The sequence below is a fragment of the Schistocerca serialis genome, chromosome 3 (assembly GCF_023864345.2).
Source record: "Schistocerca serialis cubense isolate TAMUIC-IGC-003099 chromosome 3, iqSchSeri2.2, whole genome shotgun sequence".
Taxonomy (NCBI): domain Eukaryota; kingdom Metazoa; phylum Arthropoda; class Insecta; order Orthoptera; family Acrididae; genus Schistocerca; species Schistocerca serialis.
The window spans coordinates 417,090,690-417,102,846 of NC_064640.1; the positions used below are offsets into that span (position 1 = coordinate 417,090,690).

A 12,157-nucleotide genomic window follows, 5' to 3' on the forward strand; every position below is an offset into this window, starting at 1 on the left:
TCTCAGGATTCTTCGTTAGAAATATTTCTTCCATAGCAGTTTCATAATACTCTTGAAAATCTTTTGTTTTCTGTCTTCTAAGTGCATGCACATTCCCAACTGATTTACTACACCTTCTATGACAATTTCCCTAGACACCCTACTTTCAATTTTCTGTCCCCCAGAAATCTCATCAATATAATCATCACATAAATTCAAAACTTTGTGCTTTACCTCAGTACAATTACCAATATTCACTTTGACATCCTCACAATTACTACCCGTAATACTCTCCTAGTCATTTTCTACTTTAACATTATTTTCATCTTCTTCCCCCTCATACATCAGATTGTCAGCATTCTGCAAAATGTATTGTCAACCACCACATCACACTATTCTTTATTAACCAACCCCCCCCCCCCTGTTGTGAATCTACATGATCTTTGTTTCCCCTCTTCATTCCCTGCTGTGTCACTTTTAGTCAAACTATGAAAATTTGTCATAAAATACTCTCTCAAATCTGGGTTTTCACTGTATTTACTTCTATCATCCTTAGTTTTTATTAACTTTACGCTATCATCAGGATCTACTTCATTAGTTATAATTTCGGGCATGGGTTGAACACAAAACAAGTTACTCTTTGTTGTACAATTTTTCCTCAGATTCTTTTTCGTATCATTCTACCAGTTTGCGTATAAAGTTCAACTAATTTTTGCTAATTCATTCCAAAACAATTCTCTGTTCATATTATTCTCAAATTGATTCTACAAAAATCTTAAAAACGTCTGCCCCTTACTTTCAAAATTAATACAGAAATTTATATTGAACATGTTATCTTTACTTTTTAGACTGATTAGAATGGATAGGCAACAACTGACTTTCAAATACAAACTCCTCGATTATTGTTCCTTTTTTTTGTAACCAACAAAATTACCACCATCACTTAGTTCTAACATTTCATTCTCCTTTATTTCAACAAACAGTCAGTACTCACCTTCATGTTCCTCAACACGGCTTTTTTCCATAACAGAGATTTTAACAAAATTACTTTAACAAAAATTACTCTCAACTTTACTACATAAACCCTTTTCTTCCTTTTGTATCATTATTACCATATCTGGTTGCCTAATACCACTCATCACTGAGTCATCATTTTCCTCTTGGTTAAACGGTTCCCCCAACTGAGTACCATTGCATTCCTTACTCATTTCAGAATTATGTTTTGCCTTTTTCTGAGCTTAGTTCAAATATTCATTTATATCCTCTAAAGCCAAATCTGGATCTTCTACATGTTTCACCCTATAATCGTTTTGTGATGAATTACTGTAATTCCCAGTATCCAGCAGCCTTATCCAATGTTCACTATGTTTGACTTGCTTTAGTTTTACAAACTTGTTTCCACTATTTGGTTTCCAGTGTAAGTTGGAAGTCCTGTTATGATTTTGATCTGTTTGTTCCAAAACTGCAGACCCTCTTTGATGTGGTTTGGAGCTGCCAAATGATTCCCCCTGTTACCTTGTCTGTAGTTAGACTGTATTCTATTTGTGCATACCATCTCCCATGTCTGTCATCTGTCTTCCTTTCCCATCCTCCCCTTATTTCATTATAATTACATTTTCTCCCCATATTGTCCTGATTTCCATAGTGGAAGTTCCATTCTCCTAGAATTCTCCCCACAATGACTAGTATTCTAACACCCACTGCAGTGTTGCTCATTCGTAAAGTTGTGCAAAATACTTCTTTCCATGGCTCTAGTAATTTATCAACAAATTTTAAAAATTTGTCAAGTGAATCATTAGGCCTATGAACTGGATCCCACCGTAATCTTTCAGATAACCTTCTTTTAAAGGCATCAATTAAAGTCATCTCATCAAAGGGCTTGACTAAATGTACTAGTTTCTTAAGTTGGTTCTTACAAAAGTCTTTCATTGAACAGTTTCTACCTCTAAGCTTGGGTACATTTATAATTCACCTTTTATTCTATGGTGCTGTAACTCAGACGTAAATTTATTTTAGTAACTTTTTCAAATTCCTGAAGTTATTTCCACAAGCTAAACTTTAGATTTGCCCATGACAATTTACAAATCTGAGTTTTAAGTTGGCAGCCATACCAGCTACAAAGCTATCTTTGCAATGTTACAAAACTTCAACAAGGTGCAAATTATCACAGGGAAAACTTTTGATCGGTATATTGGACTGCATTATACCATTGTCTTAACATACGTTTTTAGTGACAAAACAGTCCTGTCTTTCCAGGATTTTATAACTTACATCTCTTCTACCTCAGTTTTTGCCTGATTTAAATTGTGTGTCCCTCTGTTTCATTGTTTAACTGACAGACTTTATTGTCAACTACTTTTTGACCTGCTTGGAGTCCTTTAATGACTTTAGACTGATTCACATTTCCTTTCACGAATTCATTCTCCAAAATAATAACCCTGTTTTCTACAACATTTACTCTTTCATTCACACCCTTTAACCCAGTCTCCATCCCTTTCCTCAGTTCTGACATTCGATTTTCCCAATTAAAACTTAACTTTTCATGACTGTATTTTATTAGTCTTCATAATTTCACTTTTAAATTGTTGCTATTATTTACTATTTCTGTTTGCATAGATAATTTTTAGTCTTCTAATTTTGTATCCAATCCTCCAAATTTATCCAAGATTATATTTAAAATATCCTTTTCATCTAGTTTCTTATACTCTGAACTGTCATGTGTATTGTCGAAAGTGAGAGGACTGGTATCTACAAGTCCCTCCACCCCCCACTACTACTTCACATTCTGATCATTGCGTTTTTATTTTATACAGAAACACTTTTCCTCCCAAGACAATAACTTTGATAAACTTATTGTATTTTTTTATCTTTTCTTCCATTGCCTCTGGTGATTATCAATATCACCCTTCTCGAGTTTCATTTATTTGTTGTAGTCCATGTAGAGTTGAAGCTTTATTACAATTTTCACCTTTGCATTGGTACTTTGTCTACGTCCATATTTTATACTTCTTTGACACTTATTGCATATGTAACAGCTGCTTAACGTCATCATCTTTATTGAAAACATTGTTAATATTCTAGCTAATATTGTCTTCATCCTGGCTGATGACCCCACATATAAGGGCCTCCCTTACTTATTTTCCATATAAAATGAAGCAAAAATTACTACATTGTACTTACTATTTTATAGTATGTGTAAATTATTTAGTAAGGGCGGAACACCATACACTCATGTTCAGAAAAAACACAACACGTTGAACGACTACAGATAGAATGTTCATATTCACAAGACACGTACATTAATATCAGGCCCGAATCTAGGGGCAAACTGGGGTATCTGCGTCAGACATGGGTTTCAGGGGACGCCAAACTCATATTCTTGAAGAAAAAACACTTTCCCACAGACAAAGGGGGACTGGGCTATAACGAGCTGAGCCGAGTAAACCCAAACGGGAGAATATCAGTCGCTGTTTTTTTATGTGGTTGGTTGGGTGGGTGAATGATGAGCATTGTTATAATTATCAGCGAAATTCATAGATTCAGACTACCAGAGTCGAAATCAACGACTAACAGGAATAATAGGTAAAAAAGATTACATATTATCTTCTTGGTGTATCCAAGAAAACGAAATTTTGACAGAAAATTTTTCCCGGGTCGCTACACTACTAAGGACCGGTTGTACTGTCCCCGCTTAGCAGCCTAATAAGTTCCATTCTCGGAATAGCGCGGAAAACGCGTTGTACGAACATGTAACCAGAGAATAAACGCGGGATATCTAAACTGGTGATTCTGGCTCGTTTTGTGAAGCTAACCGGAGAATATGTTTTGACAATGGCAGGAGTAATTACAGAATTACTGATGACAAGATCATTTGTTAGAACGAGGAAGGAGAAGAAACAGAACATCACACAAAATGTATGGAAGAATATGACGAGTCGAAATTTATATAAAAATTTCGTGCTACTTTTCGACCTCACACCTGAGAAAGTGGAGCATATGAATGAAATGTGAAACTATTTCCTAATATAAAACTTTTTGCTTGTAATAGGTCCAATAGGCATTTGATATTGGTACTTCGTGATTTATATTCTGTCGTTTTGTATGTTATTTATGTAAATGAAGTGCACAAAAATGGCCATTTGTGCCAAAACAGTTTCTCGTATATGGGGTGTGTTACAATTGCTGCAATATTGAAAATGCCTGTTTCGTTTTATCTAGGAGACAGTGACAAAATAAACGTAATCAAATCGAGAAACCACAGTGATCTTAGGTACTATTCGTATTAACAGCTTTTTCAGTATTAGGCAACGACGTTTTGATTTTGCATGTAACAAAACGTTTGACGAATTTTGATGAGGTATTAGATTCATTCGCAGAAAGGAAAGCACGCCATGTAAAGCTATAGGAAGATTAGAGAGAAAAAATGCTGGGTCCTAAAGACTGAAGAGATATGTACTGTCTTGCTTGTCTCTTGTCTTTACTGGTTTTATGTTTTGTATATTATTTTGATGTCACACAAAAGATAAAGTTATTAGCTAATAGGCCATTAAGAGTGCAAATTTTCGGAAGAGTTCTCCTTCTCGTGGTCGCAAATAATCTCACCCACTATTAATTGTGAGGGTTTTTTTCCCAAGGGGGTTAGGACGTCAAAGGAGTAGGTGAGGCACCACAGGATATTTTAATTTCCACAGTCCTGAAAATGCCAACGGCCTTGCTGCAGTGGTAACACCAGTTCCCGTTAGATCACTGAAGGTAAGCGCTGTCGGACTGGGCTAGCACTTGGATGGGTGACCATCCGGTTTGCCGAGCGCTGTTGGCAAACGAAGTGCACTCAGCCCTTGTGAGGCGAACTGAGGAGCTTCTTGACAGGGAGGTAGCGGCTCCAGTCTCGTAAACTGACGTACGGCCGGGAGAGCGATGCGCAGACCACGTGCCCCTCCATATTCGCATCCAGTGGCGCCTGTGGGCTGAGGATGACACGGCGGCCGGTCGGTACAGTTTGGCCTTCATGGCCTGTTCAGGTGGAGAGGAGTTGTTCTGAATATAGGACTGTTGGCTTCCATTACCAAATATACAGGCTTGAATCCCACGGAGCGAAATACAGTAACGTGCAATAGATCAATGCTGTGTGAAGAGGCGTGGCACTGCACTTTGGCATACTTAAGACCAAGTAATATGTCTTAGATTTCCTCGAACGTACATGTTTTATATGTCAAGCTCTTGAGAAAGATGTGCACAATAAAATGAATATATTTTTGAAAAACAGATTTTTAAAAATTTATGGCGTCCTGTCTCAAATGTTTGATTGGGAAGGGGGGTGGGAGTACCACTATCAAAAATTTGTCCCGGTTTGGAAATATCGTAGATCTGGGGCTGATCAGTATGTTCTGCAGAAATGATTAGCATTTCAGTCACCTCAGTTCAAATGGTTCAAATGGCTCTGAGCACTATGGGGATTAACATCTGAGGTCATCAGTCCCCTAGAACTTAGAGCTACTTAAACCTAACTAATCTAAGGACATCACACACATCCATACCCGAGGCAGAATACGAACCTGCGACAGTAGCGGTCGTGCGGTTCCAGACTAAAGCGCCTAGAACCGCTCGGCCACACAGGCCGGCAGTCACCTCAGCTCAGCATGTGTCCTGTTGCCTAGTAGGCACTGGGTCCACCGTGGGCCCTGACAAATTGTCCCTGTGTGATGGCATCGACACATACAGTATAAGGTGCAAAAGATGTCCCATTGTATAGCCATCCATGCTGCATTCATCTGTTTTCAAAATTAATCTGTAGTGATTGGCACTGGGTCACAGTGTTGCACCCATCGTTTGACCATATCCCACACATCTTCAATTGGCTACAAGTCCGGTGATCTGGCGAGCCATGGCAAAATTCAGAAATCCTGCGACACCAAGGAGGCAAGTGTTCATGCAGCAGCATGTGGCTGTGCATTGTCTCTCTGAAAAATGGAGTCTGGGGTGTTGTGCAGAAAGGGTGTGGCTATGGGTGCTTTACCAGGATACAAGTTGGCTGGCAGCTTTTCGAGGAGCTCTGTGCGGTGTGGGGGAGTAGCCATGTATGTGAAAAACGGCATCCCATTTGAGCCAATTGATGTTTCAAAGCACTGCACTGAAAAGGTGTTTGAATGTTGTGCAGCTGTGGTTAAATTTAACGGAGCTAAATTTCTAACTGTTGTTATTTATAGATCCCCAGACTCCGATTTCACAACATTTTTGCTAAAGCTAGAGGAGGTTCTTGGTTCACTTTATAGGAAATACAAAAAGTTAGTTATATGTGGTGATTTCAATATTAATTGTATAAGTGATTGTGCAAGGAAGAGGATACTGGTAGACCTCCTTAATTCATATAATCTTATGCAAACCATATTCTCTCCAACGAGAGTGCAAGGGAACAGTAGAACAACCATAGACAACATTTTTGTTCATTCCTCATTACTAGAATGGCATTCTGTTAGCAAAAAGGTGAATAGCCTTTCAGATCATGATGCACAAATTTTAACTCTAAAAGATTTTTGTGCTGCAACACGTGTTAAATATAGTCATCAGCTGTTTAGGAAAGCTGATCCAGTTGCTGTAGAGACCTTTGTAAACCTTATCAAGGAACAAGAGTGGCAAGATGTTTATAGCGCTGATACAGTAAATGATAAATATAATGCTTTTCTCAAGACTTTTCTCGTGCTCTTTGAAAGTTGCTTTCCGTTACAACATTCAAAACAGGGTACTAGCACAAACAGGCAGCCTGGGTGGCTGACTAGAGGGATAAGAATATCTTGTAGAACAAAGTGTCAATTATATCAAAACGTTAGAAACAGGCAAAATCTAAATGCAGCAGCCCATTACAAACAGTATTGTAAGGTGCTTAAAAATGTTATTAGGAAGGCAAAAAGTATTTGGTATGCAGATAGAATAGCTAAGTCTCAGTATAAAATTAAAACCATATGGTCAGTCATAAAGGAAGTGGCTGGTCTGCAGAGACAGGTCGAGGATATAGAATCAGTGCGTAGTGGGAATGTCCATGTTACTGATAAGTCTCATATATGTACAGTATTTAATAATCACTTTCTGAATATAGCAGGTGAACTAAATAGAAACCTAGTCCCAACAGGAAATCATATAGCGCTCTTAGAAAAAAGTGTTCCAAGACTGTTACCTGAAATGCTCCTCCATGATACTGACAAGAGGGAGATTGAGTTAATAATTAAATCACTAAAGACCAAGAACTCTCATGGATTCATGGATATGACGGGGTATCTAGCAGAATACTGAAGTATTGTTCTATGTATGTTAGCCCAGTACTTCGCCATATCTGTAACTTTTCCTTTATGAGTGGTCGGTTTCCTGACCGATTAAAGTACTCTGTAGTGAAGCCACTTTATAAAAAGGGAGACATAGATAATGTTGACAATATTAGACCTATTTCTATTCCATCGGTGTTTGCTAAAGTTATCGAGAAGGTTGTATATACAAGGTTACGGAGCATTTAAATTCACATAATTTGCTGTCAAATGTTCAGTTTGGTTTTAGAAATGGTTTAACAACTGAAAATGCTATATTCTCTTTTCTCTGTGAGGTATTGGATGGATTAAACAAAAGGTTGCGAACGCTAGGTGTTTTCTTTGATTTAACGAAGGCTTTTGACAGTGTTGACCACAAACTATTACTGCAGAAGTTGAACCATTATGGAGTAAGGGGAGTAGCTTACAATTGGTTCGCCTCTTACTTTAAGAACAGAAAGCAGAAGGTAATTCTCCGCAATCTTGAGAGTGGTAGTGATGTTCAGTCCCAATGGGGCACTGTTAAGTGGGGTGTTCCCCAAGGGTCGGTGCTGGGGCCACTGCTGTTTCTTATTTATATAAATGATATGCCTTCTAGTATTACAGTTGATTCAAAAATATTTCTGTTTGCTGATGACACCAGCTTGATCTTGTGTGTAATATTGAAACAGTATCTAATAATGTAGTTCATGAAATAAGTTCATGGCTTTTAGAAAATAATTTGATGCTTAATCACAGTAAGACTCAGTTTTTACAGTTTCTAACTCACAATTCAACAAGAACCGATGTTTTGATCAGACAGAATGGGCATATTATAAGCGATACGGAACAGTTCAAGTTCCTAGGCATTCGGATAGATAGTAAGCTGTTGTGGAAAGCCCATGTCCAGGATCTTGTTCAGAAATTAAATGCTGCTTTATTTACCATTAGAACAGTATCTGAAATAAGTGTCACTTCAACACGAAAAGTAGTCTACTTCGCATATTTTCATACGCTTATGTCGTATGGTATTATTTTTTTGGGGTAATTCTTCTGATTCAAAAAGGGTATTTTTGGCTCAAAAACGGGCTGTTCGAGCTACATGTGGTGTAAGTTCGGGAACCTCTTGTCGACCCCTATTCAATAGTCTGGGAATTCTGACATTGCCCTCACAGTATATATTTTCTTTAATGTCGTTTGTTGTTAGCAATATGAACCTATTCCCAAGAGTTAGCAGCTTTCACTCAGTTAATACTATGCAGAAATCAAATTTGCATGTGGAATGCACTTCCTTGACTCTTGTGCAGAAAGGAGTGCAGTATTCTGCTGCATCCATTTTCAATAATCTGCCACAAGAACTCAAAAGTCTTAGCAGTAGCACAAACACTTTTAAGTCTAAACTGAAGAGTTTCCTCATGGCTCACTCCTTGTATTCTGTCGAGGAGCTCCTGGAAGAGCGAAAAAATTAAGCAAATTCCAGTGTTACATTGTTGATTTTCCTTATTTAACTTACGACTTGTCACTTGAATATGTTTTTTTTATATTTCATTTTATCTGTTTCTAATATCGTGTGATAATTTCATGTATTGACTCGTTCCATGACCATGGAGACTTCTCTTTAATTTGGTCCCACGGAACACTAAATTAATAAATGGGTCGCAGGACGTCATTCACGTAGGTCACATTGGTCACAGTGCCCTGGACACGTACCTACTGTGATTTATGATTGTACCCGATAGCACCGCACACCATAAAGCTTTGAGCTGGCGTTGTATGTCTTGTGCTAATACAGTCACTGTGATGCCGCTCCCTCTGTCTGCAGCGAACCACAATGCGGCAATCATTTTCAAACAAACAGAACCTGGATTCGTCCGAAAACACTATTTGATGCCATTCCTGTCCCCAGTGACATCGTTCCATACACCATTGCCATCTAGAATGCTTGAGCACATTCGTCAAAGGTAGCCGGGGAAGTAGACAACCCGCGCATAACCTATGCCATAATAAACGGCAACCTACTGTCACCGCTGATAGTGTACAATGTGTCACACTGTTTCACAGTTGCGCCAGACTAGAGGAGAACGTAGAGCTGTCCTGCAGTGTCATTCGGCTTAGGTGTCGACCTTTTCGGGAGTTGGTCTGGGTGGTGCGACCTGACCTATCTCGCTGTGTTCTATGGCCTTCCATGAACCATTCTGGACACTGGTGGCACTGCTGAAACACTTCGTCCCACAGGAGCAGCAATTTCCCGGATGGATGCATCACTTTCTTGCATGCCAATAGTGTGCTCTCTCATAGTCATTTTGGTGGTACCGTTCGCACATACGTCTGTGAGGCGTCCTGTACGTCTGCTCAAGTCATACTGATTCATTACCTTCGGTTGATAGCGAAAACAAGAGCTGCAGGCACATTTTAGCGTAAGTGGTGTTGCGCCCCGATATCGATGTTGACCAAGAACCCGCTTGCCAATATGGTTCAAAACCTGTGCATATGAACGTCCTGTCTCTAGTCGTTCAAGGTGTTCTGTTGTTTCTGCAAACTAGTGTATCTGCACATAAACACACTGATGGAAAAAAGTCGCAACATCCAAAACAAGTTGTGTGACATGAGCGAAAGTTGGAACGTATGTTCCTTCATCTGAGGGATGACGTCTATTAAAATTTTGCGTCAGTCGCTTAAGAGTGATGCTAGTAGCGCCACCATGAGGGTGCAATTCTGGCAGCAATGTAGCCACTATACTTGACTGCTGGCAGCGGTGGTCACGAGAATGAAGAGCCGTAATAAGACCAGGCTCCACATGGCCATGTGGCGCCATCAGGAAGGAAGACCATCGTGTTCGGTGTATGGCTCTGGTGCATTGTACTGCTTTCGCAGCAGCAATTTTATCTGCAGTTAGCACCACCGTGAAACAACACTGTTACAAATCGATTACTTTAAGGACAGCTCCGAGCCAGATGCCCTGTAGTACGCATTCCATTGACCCCACAGCGCCGCCATTTGCTACTTCAGTGGTGTCAATTAATCAAGAACTCATTGGAAGGCAGGGTGGAGGTCTGTCGTGTTTTCTGATGAAAGCTGTTTCTACCTCTGTGCCAGTGATGACTCTATGTTCGTTAGAAGGAGGCCAGCTGAGGGCCTGCAACCAACCTGTCTGCATGCTAGACACACTGGACATACACTTGGAGTTATGGTCTGAGGTATCATTTCGTATGACAGTAGGAGCACACTCGTGGTTATCCCACTCACCCTGACTACAAATCTGTACATCAGTCTGGTGATACGACCTGTTGTGCTACAGTTCATGAACAGCATTCCATGGGGTGTTTTCCAACAGGATAACGCTCGCCCACATGCCGCTGCTGTAATCCAACGTGCTCTATAGAGTATCGACATGTTGGCTTGGCCTGCTCGATCACCAAATCTATCTCCAATCGAGCACAAATTGTATGTCATCAGAGGACAACTCCAGTGTCATCCACAAACACCGTTAACTGTCCCTGTATTGACCATTGAAGTGCAACAGGCATGAAACTCCATCCCACAAATTCAATGCTTGCATTCAAAATCTGTAATGGCTTATCTCATGCTTAGATTAACATGTGATTTTGCAATGTTAATCACTTAAATATGTTACCTAGACAAATGTATTCTCAAAATTTCATTACTCTACAGTAACTATTTTTTGTGTTGCGGTTTTTTTTCTGTCAATATAGTGCTTACCTTCTAAGGCGGTCTCAGTGTTTGGGATGGCACCTTTACTCCTATACAGCCAGCTAGAAGATTTTGTCCAGTGTTGGTGAACTGCAAGTCACTGGAACATTATGTTGATTTTAGCTGTTTTATTCATTTATTTATACGTTCTTGACACACATTTTACAAAAACACTTTTCATATGTGTATTGTACAATTTCTTGAGCTAGACAAAGAAGAGCGTCGAACAGAGAACATCATGTACCGAACTCAACAGCTACTAAAACCGCTCTGACATGCATGGTGCCAAAAAATCGGTATATCTGCTACTAACTCAGCTGTCTTAATTCAAATTGTTTACAGATTTAATTTATGTAATGTTTTCTCGACATAATTATTTGGATGAAGATTTATGGGTCTAATGGTTAATAACAAAGGTTGAAAATTTTCATAATATGGAAAATAGTAGCTTCCTGTTTTTTATAAGATTGATTTCACCATCGATGATAAAATTTGAAAAAATTAGAAATGAAGACAGAAGCTTATTTTGCAAGGAAACTAAGCATGAAGATATTATGTTTACTATAGCTTTTTTTAGATCATTGAAGTCGGCAGTTGTGGTTACTGACACTACGAAATGGATCGATATGAATAACAAAAATATATTAACAGAAAAATAGTTTTTTGGCAATCACAAGTGTTCAGGATTATCTAAAGATGAGAAATATATAGCTGAAGTAAGGAAATTAACCCAACTCTGGCTACAATTTATACGCAATGGAACCTTTCTGTTAACTGCCAAAGTTCAGATGAGGAAGGTTCATTACGTCAGTCAATAATTAATGCCATAGCATTTGCAAAAGCTAAATAATCTATGGTGTTTTTATATGGGTTCCTGCGTAGCTAAACACTCTCTGTATTGACGGATTTCCTCTATTCACTCACTACCTTCTCTAATACACCTTTGAAAAGTTGATTCTCTCTTTGTTTTATATCAAGAATTTAACCGTGTCTGCTGGCTGGAGTGGCCGAGCGGTTCTAGGCGCTACAGTCTGGAACCGTGCGATCGCTACGGTCACAGGTTCGAATTCTGCCTTGGGCATGGATGTGTGTGATATCCTTAGGTTAGTTAAGTTTAAATAGTTCTAAGTTGTAGGGGACTGATGACCTCAGAAGTTAAGTCCCACAGTGCTCAGAGCCATTTGAAACATTTT

The 12,157-nt window shown here is 39.1% G+C and overlaps 1 pseudogene; it reads left to right on the forward strand.

Annotated features, from left to right (window-relative positions):
* The first annotated feature begins 4,680 nt into the window (after window positions 1–4,680).
* On the forward strand, window positions 4,681–4,798 carry LOC126471964 (5S ribosomal RNA; annotated as a pseudogene).
* The last annotated feature ends 7,359 nt before the right edge of the window (window positions 4,799–12,157 follow it).